General features: G+C 51.6%; 1 long non-coding RNA gene across 1 annotated transcript; it reads left to right on the forward strand.

Annotated features, from left to right (window-relative positions):
- The first annotated feature begins 9,886 nt into the window (after window positions 1-9,886).
- LOC113594590 (uncharacterized) lies at window positions 9,887-25,044 on the forward strand. Its single transcript, XR_003414992.2, has 5 exons — window positions 9,887-10,561; window positions 16,337-16,493; window positions 18,748-18,882; window positions 20,549-20,702; window positions 24,774-25,044. It is a non-coding gene; the product is annotated as an uncharacterized LOC113594590 (long non-coding RNA).
- Window positions 25,045-27,334: the final 2,290 nt, after the last annotated feature.

Genomic DNA, 27,334 nt, shown 5'->3' on the forward strand with positions numbered 1-27,334 from the left:
CCATGTTTGTTTGTTTGTTTTTTCCCGTTGCCTCCTCGAGGTAGCAAAGCGGAAGGTCTTTCGCTCTGGAAGAGCCTGCCCTGTGTCCCTGATACTGGGAAACACACACTAGTGTGTAATTCCCACCCAGAGAGGGCTGAAGGTGCCACGCGGTGGCTGGTGCTGCCTCTACAGCCCTTTTCTAGAAGTCAGGCCAAAGGGGGTGTGTCCTGTATATTCTAGAGACACCTAGAGACCCTGATGGACCCTGATGTGGGATGTGGCCTGGAGCCGGATGAAAGGGATCCTGGCTGGAAGGTCCTCCCAGGGAGAACCTGAGAGGCGGCAGCCAGAAGTCTGGGGGCCGGGGGAGAGAGCCGGAAGGTGCCAGCAGGCAATGCCTCGCACTGAGGAGGGCGCTGAAGTCCCCAGGGGGAGCCACTCTGAGAAAACCCACTCACCTGCCCCACAAGGCAGGAGTCAGCTCTGGGCACCGTCCCCCCTGCAGAGAACTAATACCTTGTCAAACCGGGCCTGCCTCTCAGGCTCTTCCAGATCCTTCTATCCACTGGACAGCAGAGGCGTCAGAAGTAGGGAGACCATATCACCGACTGTGCCAACGAGGACATTGAGGGAAAGAAAGCGCTCTTCTCAGTAACCGTGTCTGGGCAAGTGACCTAAACTGGATGCTTCCGCGCGAACTTGCCATCGTCCTGGGCAGCAAGCAGCAGACAGATGCGGGAGGAGGGGCTGGAGAAGAATGGAAGGTCCGGTGCTCCAGACGCTCCTCCAGTGCAGACATCAGGGTTTACATTCTTTTTTTCTTTTTTTTAAATGTTTGTTTATTTTTGAGAGAGAGCACGAGCAGGGGAGGGGCAGAGAGAGAGGGAGACACAGAATCCGAAGCAGGCTCCAGGCTCCGAGCTGTCAGCGCAGAGCCCGACGCGGGGCTCGAACCCCCGAAACCGTGAGATCCTGACCCCAGCCGAAGTCAGATGCTTACCGGACTGAGCCACCCAGGCGCCCCAGGCATCGGGGTTTAAAACGGCGCCCCCAACCGGGGAGGAGGGGAGAAGCCTCAGCTGAATGAGATCTGGAGCTTTAGTCCGCTGACCTGATACTCTTCTCCTGAGAGGGGCCAGTCCAGAAAAGGTGGGGAGGCTCCGAAGATTTCATCCGGGGACAGGCCGCGGACTGCAGGGGAGTGTGGCAAAGAAGCAAAGCTGCTCTAGGAGTCCGCCAGGTCCCTCGCAGCGCTTTCAAGAAAACGTTACGGTGTCTGATGCCCGTAATGATGGGGCCCATTTAATAGGCGAGGTGACAACGTCAGAAGCCAAAGAAGTTCCAGCGCCTGGGTTCTTCCTGCCCTGCACGCCCCGATCAGAATTCCTCTCAACCCCCACCTGCCCTTCAGCACCTATATTTCTGCCTTAGCACTGCCTGGGGCTGCTGGGATCAGCCCCGGGGGGGGGGGGGGGGGGGGGGGCAGTCGGCTTGGAGGGTTGCCATGGAGACAAGCCCCGCCCCAAGTAGGAGGTGGGCTTAGACAGTTTATGCTAATAGTTGCCATCCCTGGGTGGTTCTCATTGGCTCAGGGGCTGACGTCATCCCCGGTTCTCACAAAGCAGATCTTCTGACCCAAGCAGAGACCAGGACGCAGATACTGGGATCCGTGTTTGTAGATGAAGGAGTTGAGGCCGAGAGAGCGCGTGTTCCAGGACCCAGTTTCCACTACAGCGGGGACTCAGGTTTTTAAATTTGGACATCAGTGGTCTTTCATTCTTTTGCAAGGCCTCTCTAGACAGAATTCTAGAGTTTCTTCTGGTTTCTGTGAGTGCGGCTTGGAACGAGGCGTTTCTAGGGTAGTCGCTTGTTCTGTTGCCGGGCACCCCTTGTTGGCATTCTAATGCCAACTGTCTTTGTCACCGGCGGGAAGGTAGGCGGCTGGAAATGCTCTGGAGGGTTGAGGGCCCCGTGTCATTTGTTTTGCTAATGGGGCTGTTGTATTCTAGGGGCTGCTTCATCCTGACATAATAGGCGAGAGATTAAAATTGATTTCCAAGCCGACACTGTCAGGGAACAGGTCTGAACTGTCTTTTGGGATCTAATCTCTCTGTCCACTTCCGCAGAGAGGTTGGATGTCGTTTAAAAAGATGTCAACAAGTTTGTCCTTGATGGATGAGCTGACGTAACAAGAGCCTCACGCTCCGTATGGGCCGCGGGGTGATCAGCGCCTGAAGAAACCTGTGCCACTCTGGTCGCATTAGTAGGAGCACGGTGCCGGTCCAGGGAGGTGATGGGCTGCGGGGCTCACCGGCCTGCTTTAGCGGGTGCCCACGGGGGGATGTTAACACGATAATGTCCATTTAGAGGAGGGTAACAAACGCTGTGAAGGATCTGGAATTTGACGTGATGAATGTTTGAGAGGCAGTTAATGAGTCTGCATCTGGGAGGACCGAAGAACAATTATGTCCTCTTTGAAGTTTGGAAGGCCTGTCTTGAAGCTGAGCGTTGTGGATTTTATTCCGTGTGTCTTTAGGAGGCTATGGGTGGAAATCACCGGAAGGCAGACTGTTTTTCATACAAGGAAAAGGTTTCTAACTGTCAGGACTTCCTGACATTGAAGTATTTGGCTTGAGGGGGATTGAGGCCTTCGTCCATGGGGACCGTGTGGAGTCCCTTTCTTTGCTCATCCCCCTCCACAGGGGCACGCAACAGAGAGAGCCTCTTTGTATCAGGGAATTCACTTGGGCCTCATCTACCTACACCCTCTCTGGCTTTCCTTGGGCATCAGCCCCCGTGGTTCTCAGCAATCCCATCCTGGCTGCTGTTGAGTCTCTTTGATAGCTATCCCTTTTGTAGGCCAGTGAGTTCTAGAAGTGGGTGCCTGAGGGCTGCTGCCAGCTCCACAAGGCCATCCGGGACTCAAGCACTCATCCTTCTGCCCCAACAGCCTCAGAGCCTGACTTCTACCTCATGGTCAGAGACGGGTCCTTGGGGCTCCAGCCATCACATCTGCATCCCAGGCAGCAGAAAAAAAAATAAAAAAACTGACAGGTTCCTTATGTTTTTGTTCTATCTCCTTAACCAAATCTTAAAAAGCTGGAAGAAGCACTCTTTTGGCCAGATTCAAAGCTGCCTTGAAAAGAAATGGAGATACAGAGACAGCAACTGACATAAATCTGCCGTGGTTCCCAAATTTCCCAGAACCCTCTGCTGGCGTCCATCATTCCCCATGGATGGCTCCACCTGGCTGTCTCACCAGCACCCCAGAGCCTCCCCACTATGCTACTCCCTTAGGCCCCTCTACTTGCCTCTTTCCCAAACTGAAGCCCGGTTGCCATAGTGATGCTTCCCTCGCTCTTCCCGGAACTGAATCGCTTAGCAGGCCTAGATGCGTCCTGGATTTATCCACTTCTCCCTGTCTCTTCTGCCTCTTCGTCCACACCGCCACCACCTCTGGTCTGGATTCCTGGAAAAACCTGTTCGTGACCCTCCCTGCTTAAACGGAAAATGGTAGGAGAAAGGTCCTTGCTGACCTTTCCATGGAAAGCTTCCTCCTTCCCTCCTCCCCCTCCTTCTTGAGCTGCCTCGACCCAGTTTTTAGCCTTTGCTTTCTCTTGTCTGTGAACATCATCTCTGGCTTTCCTTTTGTTGTTGTTGTTGTTTCCATGTTTATTTATATTTGAGAGAGAGAGAGAGACAAGGCATGAGCGGGGAGGGGCAGAGAGAGAGGGAGACACAGAATCCGAAGCAGGCTCCAGGCTCCGAGCCGTCAGCACAGAGCCCGACGCGGGGCTGGAACCCACGAACCGTGAGATCGTGACCTGGCTGAAGTCGGACGCTTAACCGACTGAGCCACCCAGGGGCCGCTCTGGCTTTTCTTTTGAGTATTACACCTCTTCCCCCCTCTTTCCTCTGTTGGTCTGACTCAGCCCTATGACTCATTCGTTAGGTCTCCCAGTGAACGTCACTTTCTATTTTTTTCCTGGGCTAATGTGTATTGAACCCTTACTACAAGCACGGCCGGGTGGTTAGCATTTATATGGATTTTCTCATTTGGGTTTTCTCCAGGACCCTGAGAGGTGGGAACTATTCTTTTTGTCACTTTACATACGTGGACATTTGAGATGTAGGTCACGTAGGTGACCAGAAGTCGAGCCTGGGGACATCGGACATCTTTCTGCTCCTCGGCACCTTCGTGGATCCTTCCATCCCTGGAAGGTGGCAGCGCTGTGACCTCGGGGTTCCCGAAGCGTCCCAGATACAGGATTCGGTGCATGTGTGTCCATACAGAGCTGGTTGTGGGGACCAGACAGCCTTGGTTCTTATCTGCGCCTCGCCATTTTTTGTGACCCGGGGCAATTATCCAACCGTTCTTGGCTTGTGTGAAATGTGGGAAGAGCGTACATTCTCTGTTTTTTTTTAATGTTTGTTTATTTTTGAGAGAGACAGAGACAGAGAGAGAACGAGCCGGGGAGGGGCAGAGAGAGAGAGAGAGAGAGAGAATCCCAAGCAGGCTCCGCACTGTCAGCAGGAAGCCCGATGCAGGGGTCGAACTCACAAACCATGAGACTATGGCCTGAGCTGAAACTAAGAGTCAGACGCTTAGCCGACGGAGCCATCCAGACGCCTCATGAAAGGCAAGTATCTAATATTTAAACGAATGACTAACTATCATTTAAATGAATAAGTAAGCGAATGAATGTAGTGTACCTATCGCACAGTTAACTCCCCCTTTATTTGAATTTTTTTTAATGTTTTTATTTATTTTTGAGACAGAGACAGAGCATGAGCAGGGGAGGGGCCGAGAGAGAGGGAGACACAGAATCCGAAGCAGGCTCCAGGCTCTGAGCTGTCAGCACACAGCCCGACGGGGGGCTCGAACTCACGGACTGTGAGATCATGACCTGAGCCGAAGTCGGATGCTCAACCAACTGAGCCACCCAGGTGCCCCACTCCCCCTTTATTTGAAGGGCGGATGTCTGCTGGTTGGAGCTGACAGATAGCAATCTCTCCTTCTCTCCAGGACAGCATGCTGTTCTCCTGTGTCTGTGCCTGGTGGTGATCCATCATTCCCTACAGGGACCCTGGTCATCCACTTCCTCAGTTACTCAGTAAAGTCCCTCCCCTAAGAGCAGAGGATTGGTTAAGGAAAAGATATGAGACCAGAATTGTCCAATCAGACTGAAGCCGAGGACATTTGCTCTAGACGGATGGAAGGAAGGCTGTCCCCACTGGAAGGGCAAGGAAGCTACTCACATTGTCCAACAACCACAGATCCTGGGCTTCCCACCCAGAAGAAGGAATTAAAATGCCAGTCTGCAGTCTCACAGGGAAAGAGGGGGTGATTGGCACGAAGTGTTCTAAGTCCGTCTCCCTGTTTAGGAGGAGGGTAGAGATACTGAATAACTTGAGGTCTCGGTTAGCCAAGGAGGCACGTTAAAATTTTGACCCCTGAACACCTAGAAATTGCATATGTCACTGCTAAGTATCAGAGGGAAGTAAAAGTATAAAGGATAACTGATTAGTCTCAGGATGCGGGAATGGAAATGTGAAAAAAGCATAAAAACAGTGAGAAAGCACAGAATAGTAAAAACTGAAGGCATAAAAATCGGTTTGCACATTTGCTGTAAGTGGACTCAACTCCTAAGTTGAGAGGCAGACGCTGAGTTGAGATCGAATGAAAAAAGAAAAATCAATCTGAGTGCACAATACAGGAGACGTACCCAGAACGTAAAGACACGGAGACATCGAAAGTATTCGGATGGAAGAGCGACGAGCCAGCTGCTAAACAAGACAACGTTGTCACATTCACATTGGACAACTGCTTTCCAAGGAAAGGAGAAGAATTAGGCATAATGATGCGGTCTCCGTGATGTGAAAAGTAACCATTCTTTGGAAATACGTGACGATTTTAAGCTTGAAGTGATGATACAGTCTCAAACAATACACAGGGAAAACTTGATTGAATTATATGGAGAATTGGACAAATCCATAATGATTCTGGGAGATTTTGCCTCACTGTCAGTATCAGATCCAATAGACTGAAACATAGAAAGACATAGATTATTTAAACATCTTTTGGGACGCCTGGGTGGCCCAGTCGGTTAAGCGTCCGACTTCGGCTCAGGTCGTGATCTCACGATGCGTGGGTTCGAGCCCACGAACGTTAAAAGGATTTTAAAAAATAAACATCTTTTGAAACTCTCTAAGATACAAAAAGCATACTCTGTACCCAGTAATTAGTGAATATATATTTATTTCTAGTATACGTGGCCACATTTGCAAAAATTGACCATTGATTAACCCATAAGACAAATTTAAGAAAATATGGAAGAATAACATACAGACCGCAATTTCTATCTACAATACAATTAAATGAGAGGATGGCCGCACAAGGGGCATGCGTTGTTCCAAGACCGCAACCCGAGAGGAGGATCCTTTCTGTCCCTGGTGTAAGAATCACGGGTGACAGGCCTAGAGAGGTCTCGCTTTTGTGGCTGGTTTCATTCTGTCGGTGCCAGCAACAGGCTAGACCTAATACGTGCTGGTGTCTACCTAGGGGTTGATCGTTGTCATTCACTTTTTTTTTTTAAGTTTATTTATTTATTTTGAGAGAGAGAAAGAGAGCGCACATGAGCTGGGAAGGGGCAGAGAGAGAGAGAGAATTCCAAGCAGGCTCTGCACTGTCCGAAAGAGCCCCACTCGGGGCTCGAACTCAACAAACCGTGAGAACACAACCTGAGCCGAAATCAAGAGTTGGACTCTTTTTTTTTAACGTTCTCTTTTAACGTTTATTCATTTTTGAGAGACAGAGACAGTGCAAATGGGGGAGGGGTGGGGGGGGATACAGAATCTGAAGCAGGCTCCAGGCTCTGAGCGGTCAGCACAGAGCCCAACACGGGGCTTGAACTCATGGACCTCGAGATCATGACCCGACCGAAGTTGGACGCTCAACCGACTGAGCCACCCAGGTGCCCCTGTCATTCTCTTTGTGAAGAGAATCCAGGAGGAGGAGGAGGAGGAAGGCGGGGCCGTAGCCTGGCACTATGACATTGGAGAGGAAGAGCTGAGATTCCAAAAATTCACCCAAAGCACATGAATTCCTATAGTTTCTGCCCTTGCACGACTGAGGCGTGAACAGGAGCCCTACCCAAAATACAGAAACCCCCGGAGTTAAATTTGCAGAAAACAGGCAGGAGTTGAACTTACTCAGAATAAGTCCTCGGGAAATATCAAGCCCACAAAACAAACGGACTGAAAGTTTTCCCCTTGTTACCAAGCTGGTCTAGCATCATTCGGCAGGAATCAGAACAGGCCTGGACGCTGCTTGGGAAGCACAGAAGGGCTTCCTCTGGTGGCCCTGGGTGTGACGGGAAAGCTGGCCCTGCTTTTCCTTTGGGGGAGGGACAGGCAGTCTTGTACACCTGCTTCAGGGTCCGGGATTCAGGACTTTCTAAAAAAACGTGAAAGCCTTGAGGGGCTTCCCTGATGCGGCCTCCGTGAATCCCCATAATTATGGCAAAGAGGTTTTCAAAACAAAACCTTATTTTAACGCACCATGTAAACATATTTTATTTCCACGCATAATATCACCTATTACCGTGCACAGGCTAACATGCTTCGAGAAGATGTGTTACAGAAAAAGTGAAGTTTGGAGATCCTGGCCGTAATGTGTGTGTGTGTGTGTGTGTGTGTGTGTGTGTGTGTGTGTGTGTGATGGTGTGTGTAAAAATGGACTCTCTTTACAGCCTTGCCTTTCCTTTAAAAACAGGGTGTTCTCTGCGTGCATCAATCTCTGCTCCTACTTGGTGATCCCTGAAGTAAAAAAAAAAGCCCTTGGGGTGCCTGGGGGGCTCAGTCAGTTAAGCATCCAATTCTTGGTTTCGGCTCAGGTCATGATCTCGCGGTTTGTGAGTTTGAGCCCCGCGTTGGGCTCTGCGCTGACAGCTCAGAGCGTGGAGCCTGCTTCCGATTCTGTGTCCCCCTCTCTCTCTGTCGCCCCCCCACTCATGGTCTGTCTCTCTCTGTCTCAGAAATAAATTAAGCATAAAAAAGAAAAAGATGCAATATCAGTATCCATTCTTTTTTCCTTTTAGATCGGCTTTTTTTTTTAAGAGCAGTTTTATGTTCATGGCAAAAATGAGCGGAAAGCCAGAGTTCTCCTATGCCCCCCAGTCTCCCACCCCCACACCTGGCGCCCCCACGAGGAACATCTTGCACTAGACTGGTACGTTTGTGGCAGCCGAGGAGCCTACGTTGGCCCATCATCACCCCACCATAGCTGACACTGTGGTCCACTCTTGGTGGGGTCCGTCCTGTGGGTTTGCGCAAACGGGCACCGATGGGTATCCACCGTTGAAGTATCGTGAGACGAGTTGCACTGCCCTGAAAATCCTCTGCTGTGTCTGTTCACCCCTGCCCGCCACCCACCCCCTGGCGACCACTGATCATTTTACTGCCTCCCTAGCGTCGCCTTTTCCAGAAGGTCACGTAGCTGGTAAAATACAGTGGGTAGCCTTCCTCGATTGGCTTCGTTCCCTTAGGAATATGCCTCTAAGACGGTTTCATTTTTAGAAGTTCTTAAAATGTCCTTCTCACCCCCCAGCCTGGGGGAGGGGGCGGGCTTCCTCCAATTCTTACATTTCTTTGTCTCATTCCCACCCCTACCCCCCCATCTCAGGACTTCAGTCTGTAGTTCCTCGTTATTATTATTATTTTTAATGTTTATTTCTTCATTTTGGAGAAAGAGAGATAGAGAAGGAGTGGGGAAAGGGCAGAGAGAACGGTTAGACAGAATCCCGAGCAGGTTCCGCACTGTCAGCACGGAGCCCGGACGCGGGGCTCGAACCCACGAACCGCGAGATCATGACCTGAGCCGAAATCAGCAGTCGGACTCTGAACTGACTGAGCCACCCAGGCGCCCCACGACAGGCTCGTTCTTTTTTCCTCGGTTATGCACAGGTCTGCCTGCAGCCAGAGCTATGTCCTTGGGGAGGGATTCTGTGAACACAAAACTCTCATCTGTGCACCCTCCACAACTGCTCGATGCGGGGGAGAGTTGGGAACTGACACTTGTCTGACCTGCCCTTCCCCTGCCCTTGCCCCGTGACCTTCAAGAGCTCTCTGTTGTCCAATGGAAAAAAACAACAGCACCTTAGTTAGGCTTTCCCGGCACTCATGACGGGCTTTCAACCAGCCCTGCTAATAACCTCATTCGCTTCCTTCCTTTCCGTGGAAGCCAACCAAATCGGGTCGCTCGGTGTGCTTCCTCGCTCGGCATCTTTGCTCACACTTTCCTTTCTGTCCGGGATGCTCTTACCGGCCATCTGTGCCATCAGAAGCCACCTACACCCGTGTCACGGCTCAGATGCCCCCTTTCTGCACAGCCTTCCCTTCTCACTTCAGGGAGCGATCCCCTTTTCCTTTTCTTAAAAGAAGGGTGTTTCGTTTTTATTTTTGTCCTCGATGTGTTCCAATGCATAATTGCGTGTAAGGATCCCCTGCCTCTGAGATCGAAGGCTCCCGAGGAGAGAGCTACGACGTCTTGTTCACCTTGGGTATCTTTTAGAGGCGAGTAATATGTATTTAAACGGAGCACCTCGTAAGATTGACGGAAGGCACACTGAGCCCCAGAGGAGTGGAAGGCGGGTTTGGAGGCTCTTGGGGGAGCAGAAGTGGTCGGAACATGCGGCATCAGCCCTGGTGGGTGACGGCAAGACAAGTGAATAATACAGTCACCTGGGGCAGTGGGGGGCAGCCCCAGGGGAAGAGGAGAGGTTGACAGCAGCCTTCTCCAGCTTTACAATGTTGTCTCGGGCTGGCCCCGAGTGCGGGCACGGGGAATTCTGCTGGGGAGAGCGAGGGAATTTGCTGGAAGCCCGTGTTACAGCTCATAACACTACATCTGAGTCTTTGGCGGAAAGTAGCCCGTTACCATTTCCCTTGGGTGGCTCAGAGTCACAGCATTGTGGAATGTTAGAACTGGAAGGAAATTGACAGAGGATGTTGCCAAGCCCCTCAGGGTTATGGGCAGGGAAATTCAGACCCAGAAAGGTTAAACCGCTCTCCCAAGGTTACACAGAGGTACGTAGCAGAGCCTCAGTGCCCGTCACTTGCCTGCGTTTAGGCTTCCATTACCCAAAATCGAAGATGAAGACACACTGATTGCCCAGAGCTTGGTTGTTTTGGCCACTCGGTGACGTTTACTGTCTCGTCCTATGAGCGTCGTCTTTTAAAATCTGTGCCGGAAGAGGGTAGGTGCGTTGCGGGGAACCATGACGTCTTTCTTTCGCAGGAGACCGAGGACGGGGAGGTGGTGATTCCAAGGATCATTCCTCCTGACACTGGGTTCCGGGAAGAAAGCTGGATGTGGACACTGTCTAGGCGGGTGACACCTGCGACTATGATTTCCGGTCCATTCCGAGGGCCTCTGGGCTTGGCATGAAGAACAGTCTACGAAGGTGGGACTATCCAGGACTGCCGAGGAGGGCGGCTTTAGAATGAACGTGGAGGGGGGTGGGAAATCTCATCCCCATGGAAACAGCAATGGTGGCCTTGGATCGTGAGCAGAGCCCAGGTAATTAAGCGGATCAGAGATTAAAATAGAGCCACACAGGGATCCGCCTAATGGGTCGGAAGGGGCTCGGGATGAGAATGTGGTCATGGCCTAAGACCACATCCCAAAGAAACAGCTGTGTGAACCGGTTGACCTTCGAGGCCACTTTGAAAGTCGTGGCCCCGGATCGCACACCCCTGTGCACGGACGCACAGCCCAAGTGTGTTCACGACGAGGGCACTGCCTGCGTTTAACCAAACTCCCCATTTAGCTGCTGAGGACTGTGGGGTATACTCCACGTTTCGTACCCTAACTCTCCTCGGATAACCGGAGGACCCCTAAAACTAGTGGGTACCAGATATCTAGAACCTTCGGTTTGATTTGCAAATAGGTGCCTGGTTGGGGTCTGGGGCATCGTCCTCTGTACCTGCCCTCCGTCCCACTTCTGAGCGGAAACTCCTGAACTCTGTGTCTCACTCAACCTTCAAACCAAGTTGGTAACAAGGCAAACAAAACAAAATCCTTGCTGTAAAACACCTACCCACCCCCATTTTATTTGACCTTATTTTAAATGTTTATTTATTTATTTTGAGAGCGAAGGTGAGAGAGAGGGAGAGTGCACATGAGCGGGGGAGGGGCAGAGAGAGAGGGAGAGAGAGAACCCCAAACAGGCTCTGAGCTGTCAACCTGGAGCCCCACGTGGGGCTCAAACTTGCGAACCGTGAGATCATGACCTGAGCCGAAGTCAAGTGTCGGTCGCTTCACCGACGGAGTCACCCAGGCACCCCCCCCCCCATTCATCCCCATTTTAAAACATGTAGTTTGGATTTGGAAGTCAGCTGGCATCGAACAGCTCTTGGTCAAGTTGTCCAACTAGAATGGTAACTAGAAATCATCGGATTCTAGTTGTAACGAATCTAGAGCATATGCAAATTGAAAAAAAAAAAAAAACCCACAGAACAGAGATTTGTGTGGATCCGAATAAATTGATTAGCAGCAACAGGTAAGCCAATTCTCCTTACCTGCACCTTGCATTTTGGAAAAAAAAGAAAAAGAAAGGATGATGAATTTGCATGTCTTGTACGAAACCAACAAAGACCCTGCTTGTGACGAGGGGACTTACTTCTCACAAAAAGAAGGGGGAAATTAGAACATCACTGAACAAAAGCCCGATGATATTGGTTTCACACCAAGGTTCCAGTGCAAATCAAAGGTGTATTCCAATTTAATTAATATTACAAACAATTAGGGGATTTTATTAGCAAATGCTATTTGTGGAAACTCGTACAAATGAAAACAACTTTCTAGATCTCCGGGAGTATGTTTGAGACTCTCGCATTTCCTGGTTTTTAGAAAGTCTTTCGGGGAGCAAAAAAAGAGAAAGAAACTAGATTTTTTTTTTCATTTCAATGCTGCCTGATGCTCTCAGGGCTGTAACATGAATATCTCAGATATCTGCCGTGAAAGCTGACTTTTGGTTAGAGAACTATCTCTCCCTCCGAACAATTTTTCCGCGCCCCGCCTACCCGCCCCGCTTTTCTCTTTATTAGAATGTTAACCTGCAGCTTTCGGGGGGGGGGGGGGTGTTGTTGTCTTTTTTCCTTATCCGCATTTACATAAGTTGCTTCTAAAGTCAGAGAAAAACACAAGCCGCTCAACTATCTTGACATCTTACCAGCAGGAGAGCGCAGAAGTCGCCAGAATGAGCAGGCTCCCCGCTTTCCCTGCTTTTCAGCGACGCACATGCTCTGTGTCGTCTGCACGGACCCAGGCCTCTCCACCCAGGGGGCCGCCCTTCGCTGAATGTTCTGCTCAGGGTCACGCAAGGGTGGCCATGTCTTTGCGTGGCCTGCACAGTGTCTCAGACATCAGCCTAGATCCCAGAAAATTCCAAATCGAGGGCTGGTCGTTCAAATATCCAATTTGGAGCCGCGTTCCTGGGTCGCAACACGCGTTTTCTCCGGAGTTTCCCTGCTGCTTGTTGTTCTAGGCCGGGGGGGGGGGGGGGGTTCTCGAAGGGTGGTGGGGGCCCAGCAGCATCCGGGCATTTGTCAGCCATGCTGATTCCCAGGCCCCAGGCCCACTGAATCAGAATCTCCGGGGTGGGGGCCTGTGTTTTAAGAAGGCCGGCATGTGGTAACCACCCATTTAATGTTTATAAGAACCCTGTTCTACCAGGGAGGAAGATGAGACTCAGAAAAAGCCAGCAATTTTCCCGAGGCTTCCATAGCTAGGGACTGGGGGAGCTGGGAAGCCAGATCAGGCGGCTCAGCCTGGTCTGTGCCCCCGAGCACGCGGCAGGACGCCTCTTTGCTGGGCAGGTGCCCGCGATAGTCTGGAGACAGTATTCGGCCTCCCCAGGTTTGGCCTTGGGACTTCCGGTATCTGGCTCCTGTTCACCTTCTGGATGGTTCGATTACGAGACATTTTGGGTGACCCGTCACCTTTTCTATCCCCAACAAGGTGCCCGAGGGAGGACCGGAGGCACATTCTGTGGGCATCTTCCGTGATGTAAAGGCTCGTTCACAGGGTGACCTGGGCTTTGTTGGCCCCTGCAACACAACTCTTGCCTGGATAGGGACCCTTGCTTGCCAAGATCCTAGTCTCTCTCTCACCCCTGCCATTTGGCTGTCTGGGTCACCAGCATTTGCTGGCTCTTTACTTACTGTGATGTGTGCTGCGGTCACACTCTGTCGCCCTCTGAATTTCCCTTTCAGCCGAGAGAGGGAGTGTTCTCTCTCGCCCATTCCTGTATTTCTCAGCCGACCACCTTCATGCAGGGGAGGTTCGTGGTTAACCAAGAGGGACTGAGAGCCAAGTGGTTCTGCCGCTCCTAGCCATGTGACTGTTCTTGGGGACGCTGTTTAACCTCTCTGTGACTCAGTTTCCTCATCTGTAAAATGGGGTGATATTAGCAACCGTCTCCCGTGTTTGTTATGACTCAAGTCCAGAGTCGTCCACGGTTTTGCTGGCCCCCGTAGCCCCGGCGGTGTTTAGGGGCATTGTGTCCCCGCCGTTTAGTCCGTCAAGGTTGTGATTTAAGTGAACGTGGGGGCAACGCGTGGGATGTCACGGAAATCCCCTTTCCCGGTGACCTCATGTGACGCAGTTGGGAGGCTGCTTCTTTGTGAACTCTTCTTCTTGGGGTTGGTTTTGTTTGACCACAGATCTCCACCGCAGGCGGGTGGGAGGCTGGACCCACAGGTAGGGGTCAGAGATGGCTGCGTCAATGTCATGTTGGCAGAAGAGCCTAGAAGGCGGCCAGCGCCAATTGGGGTTTATGTTTAAAGACCAGGCTCTCCGCTGCTCTCTGTGTCTGCCTCCCACGCCTTCACTCCCACCGTCCCTACTAATAAGACAAACCCGGGGGCTCGCTCTGAGCCAGGCATTGTTCTCGAAGGGGCACAAGGGACCCTGCCGTGGGCAGGTGTCGTGGAGGAGAGGCGAAGCCAGCAGAAAGGGACTCCCAGAAATGAGCCGCCCCTGACGTTGTGTTTCTGGGACTGTGGAAGTGATCTCCCCTGCACCTGTGACTCAGGCTGAGCCTGTGTGACAGTGGGGACGGGCGATGGCTCCCGGGCTGCCTGGCTCCCAGGAGGGTCCGTTTGTGTCCTGTGTCACATGTAGGCAGTTACAGGGATGGGTAAAGTCGACCAGGTATGTCCAAATATGCCTGCCTGCTTGTATCTCCTCCTTCCTGGTCCTCCCCGACCCTCCTCCCGGGTGTCTGGAAACTCTGTGCCCCCGACCTGCACTTACGTGTGCTTGGCACAGAATCAGCCCCTGTCACGGTCCTCTGTTTTGGGAACCACAGTGTGTCCTCCATAAAGAAACCAATTCCAGCCCCTAGGGACGGGACGTGGGGGGCAGACACTGGGGAGGAGCCCTCCTGGGACCCCAGAACTCACACCAGTGGGTGGCCTTTTCTTCCTGTAGAGAGGAGACCAGCCCCTTCCCTTCCCCTCAAAGTCTGCTGGAAAGTCCTGCCCTTGAAACCCTCCCTCCCACCCCCTACCCCGCCGCCTGCCTGCCGAGCTCGCTTCCCCTCCCCAGACCCCGGTAGAGCAAGGACGGGGACCTGATGAAAGACCTCATCGCGGTAGCCGGGCCATCGGGTGTTCATCATCTCGTGACACAGGCGTACCGAAACGGAACATTCCCGTATTTTAAACTTGCAGAGAATCGTGCTTTAATATAATTATTTTTGAAAGATTCTTCACCAGAAAGGCTAATAACAGCACCCGGAAGCGGACAGCCTCTGATCCTTGACCTCATTGATATGTAAAGTGCCCTGTGCCCGCACCTTGGGGTGTGTGGCCACTTCCCCAGGCAACTGAGTCCCCTTGGTGCCTGCTTTACCGGGCAGGTGCGTCTGGTCACCTGCAGTTCCCAGGCTCCTCCCTGAGAAGGCGCCCTCCCCGGGACGCCCGCCAGCCCAGCCCGTCTCTAGCTTCTCCAACAGGACAGCAGGAAACCAGAGCAACAGGACGTGACATTTTTCAAGCCCGGGACCCTGGGCCAGCCCTTTGCTGCCAGGATCCGGGGCTCCCGCTTCTCCAGAGGGTCCTTGCGGAGTGGAGAGAGGTCCGTGGAAATCCGTCCGGAAGCACAGCTTCCGCCTGACTTCTTGTTACCCGCTTTCGGCCTTGAAGCTGATCTTCCTTTGAACACTGGTGCCGACGGCTTAACGGGCCCCGAGGGGCTGGCGGGGTACAATTAATAAGCCCCGCAGGAAGCGTGGTGCTCGGCAAGGCGATGCCACTTGGCCAAAGGGCCGAGCTGGGAGGTTAGCTACCGGCCCTTTGGCTCCCTCCTCGGAACTCGGAGAGCCCGGCTGTCGATAACCCCAGTTGTCGATAACTCAGCCCTCGCGGACGGGTCGCTCATCAGAGCCTTGTCTGGGACCCCGCCCCCTTGCGCCCCACTGAAGGGTGTACCAGGGCTGTAGGACCCACCTGTCCTAGGTTTCTGGGGGAGATATTTGGGGAGCCCGGCGGGGCTCGTAGGGGGCACGGGGCCGACACTCTCTGCCTGTGGCTGGACCCAGAGGTCTGAGAGATCGCCATGGCTCAGGGCACGTGAAGCGGGGGGTAGGAGCGATGTTGGCCAATGTCCACATTTCAGAGTCAGCGGAGTGAAAATCCAGGGAACCCGTAACCTTGGGGAGTGAGAGGGGTTTGTGGCAGGGACGGCTCTTAGTAACCGAATGGCCGTTTTTTTCTTTTCTGAGATGGGACAGGGGTCTCGGCCCGCGTCCCTCTGTTGCGACGGTCGGCCAGTTCATCAGGGTTCACCTAGCACCCGGGTGAGCAGGAAGGAGGGAGACACCACGAAAGAGGGGGCAGGCGATCGGAAGCCATGTTCGACCGGGCCTCGGAACACCTGGGTTTCGATCCCGGAAGGCACATTTCCAGCTGGGTGCTCTGGGACAAAGCTGTTGAAAACATCTGCTTCACGGTCACGTTGTGGAGGTTAAACAGCCCTGTAAAAGGAACACACCTGATGTCGAGTGAGGAGTACATAAGCTCCTTGCTTTTGAGAAATTCCTAATTTCTGAGTTTGAGAGATAATCTGATCAAGAGCCTCATGCCTGGGGCGCCTGGGTGGTTCAGTCGGTTAAGCGTCTGATTCTTCATTTGGGCTCAGGTCCCGATCTCACGGTTCATGGGTTCATGGGCCCTGCATCAGGCTCTGCACTGGCAGGGCAGGGCCTGCTTGGGATTCTCGGTCTCTCTCCCCGGTTCTGTTTGCCCCTCCCCGGCATGTGAGCACTTTCTCTCTCTCTCTCTCTCTCAGAATAAATTAGAAAACAAGAACCCCGTTCCCTCCAATATCCGTTTATTAGAAGGACTCGGTGACGAAGGAAGATTGGAGGCAATGCTGCATTTGAGGAAGCTGGTATGATGGAGTGGGTGGTTTCGAGAGGGTAATCCAGGCAGACTTCCTGGAAGAGGTGAGTTTCTTTTCTTTTTTTTAACGTTTATTTATTTTTGAGATGGAGAGAGACACAGCATGAACGGGGGAGGGGCAGAGAGAGAGGGAAACACAGAATCGGAAGCAGGCTCCAAGCTCTGAGCTGTCAGTGAGGCTCCAACCCACCCTCCCGGCTCCTGGCCGCCCGCCTCGGGCCGGTCTCCTCACCTCCCACTCCAGCAAGGATCAGAGGTTCAGTTGAGGCTATTTTCAACTAGACGGCCTGATCTGGTTACAATAAGAAAGCGGCCTGAAAATGGGGGAACATGGGGTGCGAGGCGACTGCCCCAGGCCCAGATTTGTTTGAGTGAGCCTGGAAGTGAAAGCCGCAGGGTCACGATGGGTTTAGAGGCATTTCCCCAGACCGCTGGGGTGTTTCTTTCTCTAGCTGCCTGGCCGGGATAAAAGCAGCCTTGGGCGGGGGCCTGCCCAGCCTGGGGAGGCCCGTGACCCCCTCCGGCACTGTTCGTCCCCCAGCACCAGAAAGCCTGCATCACTGTGGGTCCCCGTGTGTGGGTCCCACTTGTCTCCCACTGACTGGTTCAAGAACTGCCGTGAAGGCAGAGACAGACTCCCCACTATGGAGTTGGTTTCATTGCGCCGTTAGAGGCCGTGCCTCCTCCCCGGGCCTGATAGAGCAGCTACTGAATAGACTCCCCTCGCCTCCTCCCCCAGGAGGCCTCCCCTGCCAGGAAGGGGTCCCATGCTGGCTTCAATAATGAGCCGACCGAGGCGCCACAGATTGTAGTTCGTCCTGAAGTCCATGGTGGGTACGGGGGACGAGAGAGGGTTGTAGCCAAGACTGACGTGGCTTGGGAGCTCCACCTCTCTGTTGGCGCAATTCTAGAGGCCAGGGCGGAGGGGCAGCTCTGGAAGATTCCATTGGTCCAGCAGTGGGCAGCTGTGACACAATAGGGAAGAGGTATTTGGTCTCTGCTTCTGGTTCCTGGCACACAGATGATGTGATGAGGCAGGCTCCGGGTCCGAGCCGTCAGCCCAGAGCCCGACGCGGGGCTCGAGCTCATAAACCGCGAGATCGTGTCCCGAGTTGAAGTCGGATGCTTAACCGGCTGAGCCACCCGGGTGCCCCCAACAGGTGCCCTCCTTAATGCCCATCACCCATTTAGCCCAACCCCCTACCCACCTCCCCTCCAGCAACTCTCGGCTTTTTCTCTACAGTTAAGAGGGTCTTATGACTCGCTTCCTTCTCTGTTTTTATATTATTTTATTTTTCCTTCCCCTTCCCTGCGTTCATCTGTTTTGTTTCGTAAACTGCACCCAGGAGTGAAATCATATGGTATTTGTCTTTCTCTGACTGACTTATTTCGCTCAGCATAATACCCTCCAGCTCCATCCACATCATTGCAAATGGCAAGCTTTCATTCTTTTTGACGGCTGAGTAATATTCCAATGCGATATATACCACATCTTGTTATCCATTCATCAGCCGATGGATATTTGGGCTCTTTCCATACTTTGGCTGTTGTCGACAGTGCTGCTATAAACACGGGGGTGCGTGTGCCCTTTCGAATCAGTATTTTTGTATCTTTTAGATAAATACCTAGCAGTGCATTTTGAACTTTTTGAGGAGCCACCAAATTATTGTTCGCACGGGGGTAGGCCATTTTACATTCCCACCAGCAGCGTTCGGAGTTCTGATTTCCCCACATCGTCAACAACACTTATTATTTTCTGTAATTATTACCCTCCTGGTGGGTGCGAAATGGGAGCTCACCATGGTTTTGATCTGCGTTTCGTACCTGTTGCTTATCTGCGCGAACTCGACTTTCTATGACGGACACATTGGAATGACGTTTAACTGGTTCGGAGTACTCTTGTCAAGGAAGATACTGATAATACCACGTGGCTGACTTGTTGGCTAGTAGAAAACTAAGCGTCCATTTTGCTCCCGTGGCAGAACCGGACCTTGGAGTGATACCTGGGAGCCGGAAATCAAGGATAGTTGTTGGGATGTTCATTTAGTCAACAGACACCAACCGAGCATGTCAGGTGCCTGTGGCATTATGCCGGGCACTGGGGACGCGACAGGGAGATTCGGTCCCTGCCCTCCAGGTGTTCAAAGTCTAGTGAAAGAATTAAACTCTGACCTGAGGCTAAGCTACAGAGAAGGGCAATGGGTGTCCCATGCGTTAGGCTTCCCAGGGCTCGGGTGGAGATTTGTGCAATCCTGTCTGTTGACGTCTTGTTCCCTCCTCTGACCCTTCACGTCATAGCTCGTGCAGGGGCACCCGAGTCACAGGTGGAAGATGAGATCGGGTCCGGGCACGGCTGGAGATCATTGATCCCACCTTGGGGTGGAAGAGTCTGGATTCCCATGACGAGTGTCCGGGTTGGCAGAAGAACCAACAGTGGATAGAACTGGCTTTGCCCTCACGTTCCCAGGAGATCACGTCCAGTGGGTGGAGCACGGTGGAAGGTTCTAGGTTGCGGGGTGGAGGAACGCTCAGGTGTCAGTGGCTGACAGGTACTGGCCACCTGGGAGACACGTGGGACAAAGTCTGGCCACCAGAAGAGAGCGGTAGCAGACCGAGTTAGGGCGGCAGGGTTTTAGCCGCACTGTCCGCAGCTCAGAACCGGGTTCCTCAGCCCCGGCAGAAAGCCAGGGGACAAGATGGGTTGGAGAAAGTTACCACCCAGAGGGCTGTGTGGCTATGGCAGGTGCACAGCCAATTGCGTCCTTACTCGCCGAGAGCGCTAAAGTGAGGCATGCCACACACACGGCCGAGCTGGTCGGTACTGGTGTGGGGACTGGCCGGGGTGGAGTTGATAAGGACGTCCGTGCTGACACCGGGGTGCCATCCTGCGCATTCTTGGTTCCATTACTTTGGTGTTTGAGCTGACTTCTAAAAGTCCACCTTGCACGCAAAGGTGAAGTGCAGTGAACGTGCAAGTTGCTCTCATGATTTTTTAAAATATAGGGGCGCCTGCGGGGGGGGGGGGCTCCGTCGGTTAGGCGTCCGACTTTGGCTCAGGTCATGATCTCACAGTTCGTGAGTTCAAGCCCCGCGTCGGGCTCTGTGCTGACAGCCCAGAGCCTGCTTTGGGTTCTCTGTCTCCCTCTCCCTCTCTGCCCGTCCCTCCCCCCCCCCCCCCCCCGGCTTGTTCTCTCTCTCTCCCTCTCTCAAAAATAAAAGAATAAACATTAAAAAAATTTAATATCTAAATTATGGCTTCTTAGAACAAGGGATCAAATGCTCCTTCCTGCTCCCAACACACACACACACACACACACACACACACACACAGTGACATAATAGTCAATGCATTTGAATCAATCTTAAGAGATCTTTAAAAAAATGTTTATTTATTTTTGAGAGAGAGAGAGAGAGAGAGAGAGAGAGCGCATACATGTGAGTGGGGGAGGGGCAGAGAGAGGGAGACAGAGAATCCCAAGCCGGCTCCACACTCTCAGTGCAGAGCCAGACAAGGGGATTGAACTCATCAACTGTAAGATCATGCCCTGAGCCAAAAATCAAGATAAGGGTGCCACCCAGGTGCCCCCAACAGATTTTAACACATAGTAGCAATAATCATTATAATACTGATAATAATTGCCAGCTAATGTATTTTAAGAGCCTAGGGCATGTCAAGCACTATGCTCAGCACAAATCCCAAAGGGAATGTTTCCAGGGGCCGGAACAGTTGTCTGGAAATCAAACCACATAGAGAGCTGGGTCAGCCCTGTTCCCTCTAAAAACAGATCGAAGGTTGGCTTTCCAACCTTCTATGCCTTCAAGTTAGTGCGAGGGAGGCGAGAAAACTTTACCTTCTTATTTCGGGCAAGAAAATGGTGGGGGTGTGTACAGAGTTCATTGCGAATCCCAAGTGGTCCCCCATCATGCGTAAGGGGGCAGATGATCCAACCATCAGTTGTTTTTGGAGATTAGTCTTTCTTGCTGGGGGAAGATCATGAGCCCTACGGGACATTTTATTTTATATATAAATATAAATATAAATATATATCTATTGTATTTATGTTATTTCTTAGGGAAATATTTATTTATTTTATTTCAGAGGGAAAGAGAGAGAATCTCAAGTAGGCTCCTTCACAAGGAGCCCAACACAGGGCTCGATCCCACGACCCTGGGATCATGACCTGGGCTGAAATCACGAGACGGACGCTCAAGCCACTGAGCCACCCAGATGCCCCAAAGAAAGGCCCTTAAAGGTCATTTTAGCCTAAGTCAAGAAATGATCACTATTAAGTGATCAAGGCATTTGGGAATGCTAAGTGTCAGAACCCTGAAGAAGGAAACGAGAGTCATGTTTTCTAACAGTGGCAGCTTAGGGACCCCGAGGTCTTTTCCAAACAAGGCGGTTGAGCATAAATGATGAGGGATGTGTTGAATTGGCGAACAGTTGGGTGTAGTGGAAAAAATTTCGCCTTTGAAGGTAGAAGGCCAGAATTCAAAGAACATGTAGTTGGGAAAAATCCCTTTGTGGTAAGACCCCAGTTAGCTTGATGCCTGCCGTGTGTGTGTGTGCTGAGTTGAAACCACGGTCTGGGGACGCCTGGGTGGCTCAGTCGGTTAAGTGTCCAACTCCTGATTTCTGGCTCAGGTCATGATCTCATGGTTCGTGAGTCTAAGCCCCTTGTCAGGCTCCAAGTTGACAGGGCTGAACCTGCTTAGGATTCTCTGTCTTTCTCTCTGTCCCTCCCCTTCTTGTTCTCTCTCTCTGTCTCTCTCAAAATACGAAAGAAAGAAAGAAAGAAAGAAAGAAAGAAAGAAAGAAAGAAAGAAGAAAGAAAGAAGAAAGAAAGAGAGAAAGAGAAAAAGAAAGAAGAAAGAAAGAAAGAAAGAGAAAGAAAGGAAAACTATGCTCTGGAAAACCCTATGTGACCACTGAGTTTGACCTGTGGGCATGGTTCTCCCTCAGAGTCTCTGAGTTTGGTTCATTTGCTGCAACAACATGTCTGAGGCTTCAGATCTCCTAGGATTTCTGATGCTTTATTTACTTATTTTTTAAATGTTTATTTATTTATTTTGAGGGAAAGAGAGAGAGTGTGTGTGCACTCATGAGTGGGGGAAGGGCAGAGAGAGAGGGAGAGAAAGAATCTCAAGCAGGCTCCACGATCAGCACGGAGCCCGATGTGGGGCTCGACCTCACAACCCCAAGGTCACGACCTGAGCCCATATCGTGTCTGATGCTTCACCGACTGAGCCATCCAGGCATCCCAAGACTCCTGACGCTTTAACTGGGGTGTTGCTTCACGGTGAGGTCATCTGGGGCTTCCAGAGCCAGAATGAATGAGTGCAGTCAAGTGGGAAACTAGGGCACGGTGAAGGTGTGCGTTGGGTAGACCTTGTTGATGGGTCATGAAAGCTAAGCCCAGATATAGGTGGGCCAGGCTTTGAAGGACACATCGAGCTTAAGCAAGCATGGCGGTCAAAGAGGTGCTCAGATTCTAGAACAAAGCCCACGGACGTCTGACAGGGAGGAAGGAAGAGTTTGGGAGCAAGAACGTAGGAATCTGCACCACGGGGTGGGTTGCGTGCAAAGGGCTGATAACCTGCACTTACGGACGCCTTTGGGTGAATCCTCAAGGCACACTCCTTAGAAGCAAGAGGGAGGAGGGGGACATGGCCATCAGTTTGCTTCTGGAAGCCCCTCCTACCTCTGAATTCCGAGGCCATGTAAACCTGGCACACAGAAATATCAATACGACTGGACCTGGCTCCCTGTTAACGTTGACGCTTCATGGCCGCCAAATTCTATAATACATGAGATGTGATATCAAGAAGTTCCGAGCTACTGCCTGGAGGTCCCTGGGCTCAATCTCGTTGGGCTCCTAGCGTCAGCCCTGGGAAAAGATGAGAGGAAGGCTGTAGAAAATCAGCCCCCTTGTTCAGTTTGCTGCTTCCAACGTGTACTTGATTGTACGGGTGCCCTGAGATTTTAAAACGTTAGCTACCTTTAAATCAAGTTGGGCACCTTATAAATCAAAATGATAAATGATTGATAAATAAATTGTCATTGCTACAATTAGATTTTCCATTATACTTGTGCGCTATAATTTAAAATGTAATTTCCCTTGAAGGCCATAAAGGCACGGTAGTAATAGGGTGTCACAACGTATTAGGGGGCATGTTCAGGTGTTGTGGCTGCGATCGTGCCTTGATGAAGTACAGGACTGAGCTGTAGGGTTTAACACGAGAGCGCGTGTTCGGCTGTGGGTTCGGGGGTGGACCGGATCACGTTCAAGGCACCGGGTGTCGCAGCCAGACAAGCAGGAAATTTAAGGGGAAAGAGACCCTCCAAATGGAGAGGGGGGGAAAAAAACGGATTAGCGAGGGAATGAACATCGGACGGGGGTTGAATATCTCTGGGCCATTCGTGGCTTGGTCCGGAACCAGCTGCCTTGTTTTCCGAGGCAACTCCCCTGCCTTTCCCAGGAAGAATTGAATGAGCTCTATCATGAAATATGAATGCCTTTTCCACCACTCAGTTTCCCCAGTGAGCAGTGGGGAGACCGAAGCGCTGGTAACCCGCTAAACCCAGATCTCTGGCAGTGAGGTTTAGGGCACCTGTGAGAAATGGTGATTGTGACGCGGCCGCGTCTACACCGGCTTTCGAACGTTTGGCGGCAAGGACGAAACAGTGTGCAATCTTCAGACGTGTTCTACAAAGGCAAGGCTCCCTAAACTTCTGATTCGGCGCCCGAAGGAAAGTGGCCAAACGAAGTCATATTTGAATACCCACGTGGGGGCTTCGCCTTGACGTGGGGATGAATTTTTTCCCTACGCTCGAAAGAGTTGAGGCCTCCCCTTCACCGTGACCACCACATGCTGTCAGGTTGGGGCGTACAGACAGACAGACCGATTCTACTTTCCGGTTCCTCAGGCACTTCCTTTGACCCCTTGGACAAAGTCCCCTCCTGGATGACTTCCAGTCCCCATGGACGACCATCTCCGTCAGGACCCGGTGTTCCCCGATCGTGACCCATCAGAACCCACAGGGTGTCGTCCCTGAAACAGGATAGACGGTTCAGAATTGAGAAGAGAGCCCTGGGCTGTCAGAGAAGGGTCAGGTTTCCGCAACCACTTTAAATCCTGATTTTCCCCCTCGCAGCTCATTAGTGCCATATCTCCACGTTGAGAGTCCGTTCCTAGGACTGGAGCAGAATGGATGTCACCAGGCCGGTGTTAAATCAACAGTCCCTGTGCTCACGGAGCCCCTTTGACCCGCGCTTTGGGGAATGACCTGAGATCATTACGGACTCAGCCGTGTGTGGCTGTGAGGGTCTATTTGGTGTCAGAAATCCTTATGCCTATTTATAATTCCTCATGTAACTCTCTCCGTGTCCCCAAATTGGCCATCAAGTGGTTCAATTGACCTTGAAATGTAGATTGTAAATTGTGACTTGAGAAAACCAGAGGTTCCAAGGTGATTTCTTACCCCCCAATCATGCCTTTTTCTTTCCTTTTTTAGTTTTCTATGGATTTTTTTTTTTTTTTTCCTACTCAGAAGGATACCTGTCATCTTACTCAGGCAAGGGTTTTTTTAGCAAGGGCTCTTGTTTGGGTTGTTCTAGCGACTCATTAAAATTAATGAATCTAGCTTCCTAGACGTTGATTAGAAGCTCTCATGGTGTAAGGGAGTTTATCAGAAGTGCTGTGGGGAGCAGGAGAATTTTTCCACCCTCTCTGTCCAGGACGGCAGAAATCTATGGGGAATCTATGGGGAATCTTCCCTTAAGATCCGTCGGAAGGTTCGACAGGACGTTTTTCGAATGAGTTAAGCTAGGACGGCACATTAGTGAGCACTGGGGCAGATCTGACCCTGTGTTTAAGGTTTCCAGAAGACCGTGCCCTTCACCGTGCCCTACCTTGTCTGCTTTGATTCAGAATTAGCTCCGATGTATTCTGATGCACTCTCTTATCCCCCCAAAGTGGCGTCCATTCTCTCTGCTTTGGTCTTTTTTTTTTTTTTTTTTTTAATGTTTATTCTCAAGAGAGAGACAGAGAGAGCTCGACTGAGGAAGGGGCAGAGAGAGAGGGAGACACAGAATCCGAAGCAGGCTCCAGGCTCCGAGCTGCCAGCGCAGAGCTCGACACGGGGCTTGAACTCACGAACCGTGAGATCACAGCCTGAGCTGAAGTCGGACGCCCAACCGACTGAACCACCCAGGAACCCCAATCTGCTTTCGTCTTTAGACTGCTTTCCATATTCCTTAGTCTGTTTCAGCTTCCAGAAGCAGTCTCCAAACCGTATTCCTCTCTGTCTCCCTTGCACCCAGAGCCTGGAAGATAAATTCTATTCGGTGGAAATGGATACATCTCTCCGGGCATCCTGTCCTTCCTTCTGAATTAATGCAAGGGAGAAAAATCACAAATAGGAACTTGGATGATAATGAATGCAGATTCGTGGACCTGGGAGATCCAGAGACTACCCAGGACTACCCCATCATGTTCCAGAGAAAGCAGCTGATTCGTACAGAGGACACGGGATTTGCCCAAGGCCCTATGAGCAGGTGCCTGGATGGACCCCAGGCCTCTCCATCCAGCTCTCTCCCCATCTTTTAATGGAATGTAGGGACCCCGAATCCTGTGCCACGGTGACGTGAGCCCCAAAGCACTGAAGTCTGTAAATTCCGGCGACTTGTAATTCAACAGTTATTGGATAAACCCCCTTAGGGTTGGACCTCATTTTGCCTGAGAGAGGTTGCATGTAAATCTAATCCCGCTTGAAAAAATAGAAGGAAAATTCTCTACTTCAACGAGCCTCATAGTCAGATCTTTCATGAAGCCAGGGCTCTTTCTCTTATGTGAAGAATTACAGCCAAATTAATCCGTTTTTATTCTCAGGTTCTGGAAAGGAAGGCGGTCCGGCCCTGAAGGGTCCTTAACAATGACCCAGACGGGAGGCGGCAGGTTTAAGAAGCTCAGATACCCTTTCAGTAGTGTGTCCTGGGATTGGGGTATTTATTTGGATTCCCTCCCCTCTCCCCACTCCCCTCTTCTTCATTCCTGTCTTTCTCTCTTTTTTTAAAAAAATTTTTAAACATTTATTTTCTTTTTTTTTTTTTAATTTTTTTTCAACGTTTATTTATTTTTGGGACAGAGAGAGACAGAGCATGAACGGGGGAGGGGCAGAGAGAGAGGGAGACACAGAATTGGAAACAGGCTCCAGGCTCTGAGCCATCAGCCCAGAGCCCGACGTGGGGCTCGAACTCACGGACCGCGAGATGGTGACCTGGCTGAAGTCGGACGCTTAACCGACTGCGCCACCCAGGCGCCCCCATTTATTTATTTTCAAGAGACAGAGAGAGACAGAGTGCGAGTGGGGGAAGGCCAGACAGAGAGGGAGACACAGAATCTGAAGCAGGTTCCAGGCTCTGAGCTCTAGGCACAGAGCCGGACGCAGGGCTCGAACCCACGAACCGTGAGATCATGACCTGAGCTGAAGTCGGACGCTTAAGGGACTGAACCACCCAGGCGCCCCCTGTCTCTCTTCAACAGCACGAAGGTGAAGGTGTTAATGAAGCCTTGATTATTTCCTGCCTGTCATTTGAAGACTATGCTACCGCTGTATGTTAACGAACTTGAGTTTAAATTAAAATAAATAAATAAGTAAATAAATAAAAATAGCCCCCTGTTTTCAGTTCAGCTGAGGGACGAGGAAGGGTGACATTTCCAGGCAGCCGGTGACTGGGCAAAGTGCCAGGTTCCCGGGGAGCCTTTGGTAAATATTCATCAGTGCTGCTGGCCATCCAGAAAACTCACACCCACCTCCAGAAAACTCCAGAACTGGCATCTATTAAGCGTCTCGTTAAGCCCAGTGCGCTGCTGAGAACTTTAGAATGAAAGGCGCCTGAGGCCCCTTTGCGGGCCCTGTGGTTCCGTCCCCCTCGCTGGGGCCAGCCCAGGCTCCAGAATGACATCTGTCTGCCTTCCTCAAAGCCACAGGCCAGGCCAAGGGCCCTGGAAAAACTCAGGCCGCGTGTGCGTGGTGGGGAGAGGCGCTCGCCCCGAGGGGACGCAGGAGTGAGAGTGTAAACCCCAAAGCTCCCCGTGAAACTCTTAGTGGTTCCCTCAATTCCTGCGGGGGCCCCAGACTTCCAGCGGCTTCGGAGAAACTTGGGTCCTTGAAAGTGTGCCTGCTTCTCTCCCGTCTTCTCCTCCAGCTGGGGACCGGGCTGCCTTCCCGCTCCTTTAAAGCACGGGCCTGCTGCGGCTGGGGGCTGGGATTTCTCGTTTCCAAGGAGGGTTCGGGGTGCAAACCCGCTGGATCCAGGCCCCGGGGTAATGGCTCTGTTGCTTGAGAATTCAATTGTTTCTCTTATTCATTCGCAGCTTATTCATTAAAGGACAAAGAAGGTCCTTTGATCTCTTGGAGGGCCTAGGGACTCCATTGCTTTTCCTAAAAGCAGAACCTTTCGGTGACTTGACCCGCATTTTTAAGTGACTTGGAGCCCAGGGAGCTTGGCCCTGGGCTGGTAATGCATATGCAAATGGCCGAGGGCTCTGACCTTCTGGCCCCAGGCCTGTTGGTTTATTTAGTCTTTGCTCATCTGTTTTGCTTTGCCGCTGAGCTCCACCAAGGCTGGTTATACAGCGGGAAGCACGGTGCAAACCTCCTAGAACATCCCATAGGAGTATTTTTTTCTGGGATTGCTTAACAGAGCTTCTCAAATCCCTTTGTCCAGCTCCTAAGGGCTGGCCTTTTTTTTTTTCCCCCCGCACAATCCATTTTTTAAAAAATTTTTTACAAAATGTTTATTTATTTTTGAGACAGACAGAGAGAGATAGAGCATGAACGGGGGAGGGTCAGAGAGAGAGGGAAACGCAGAATCGGAAG

The sequence above is a fragment of the Acinonyx jubatus genome, chromosome E3 (genome assembly GCF_027475565.1).
Source record: "Acinonyx jubatus isolate Ajub_Pintada_27869175 chromosome E3, VMU_Ajub_asm_v1.0, whole genome shotgun sequence".
NCBI classification, from domain to species: Eukaryota; Metazoa; Chordata; class Mammalia; order Carnivora; family Felidae; genus Acinonyx; species Acinonyx jubatus.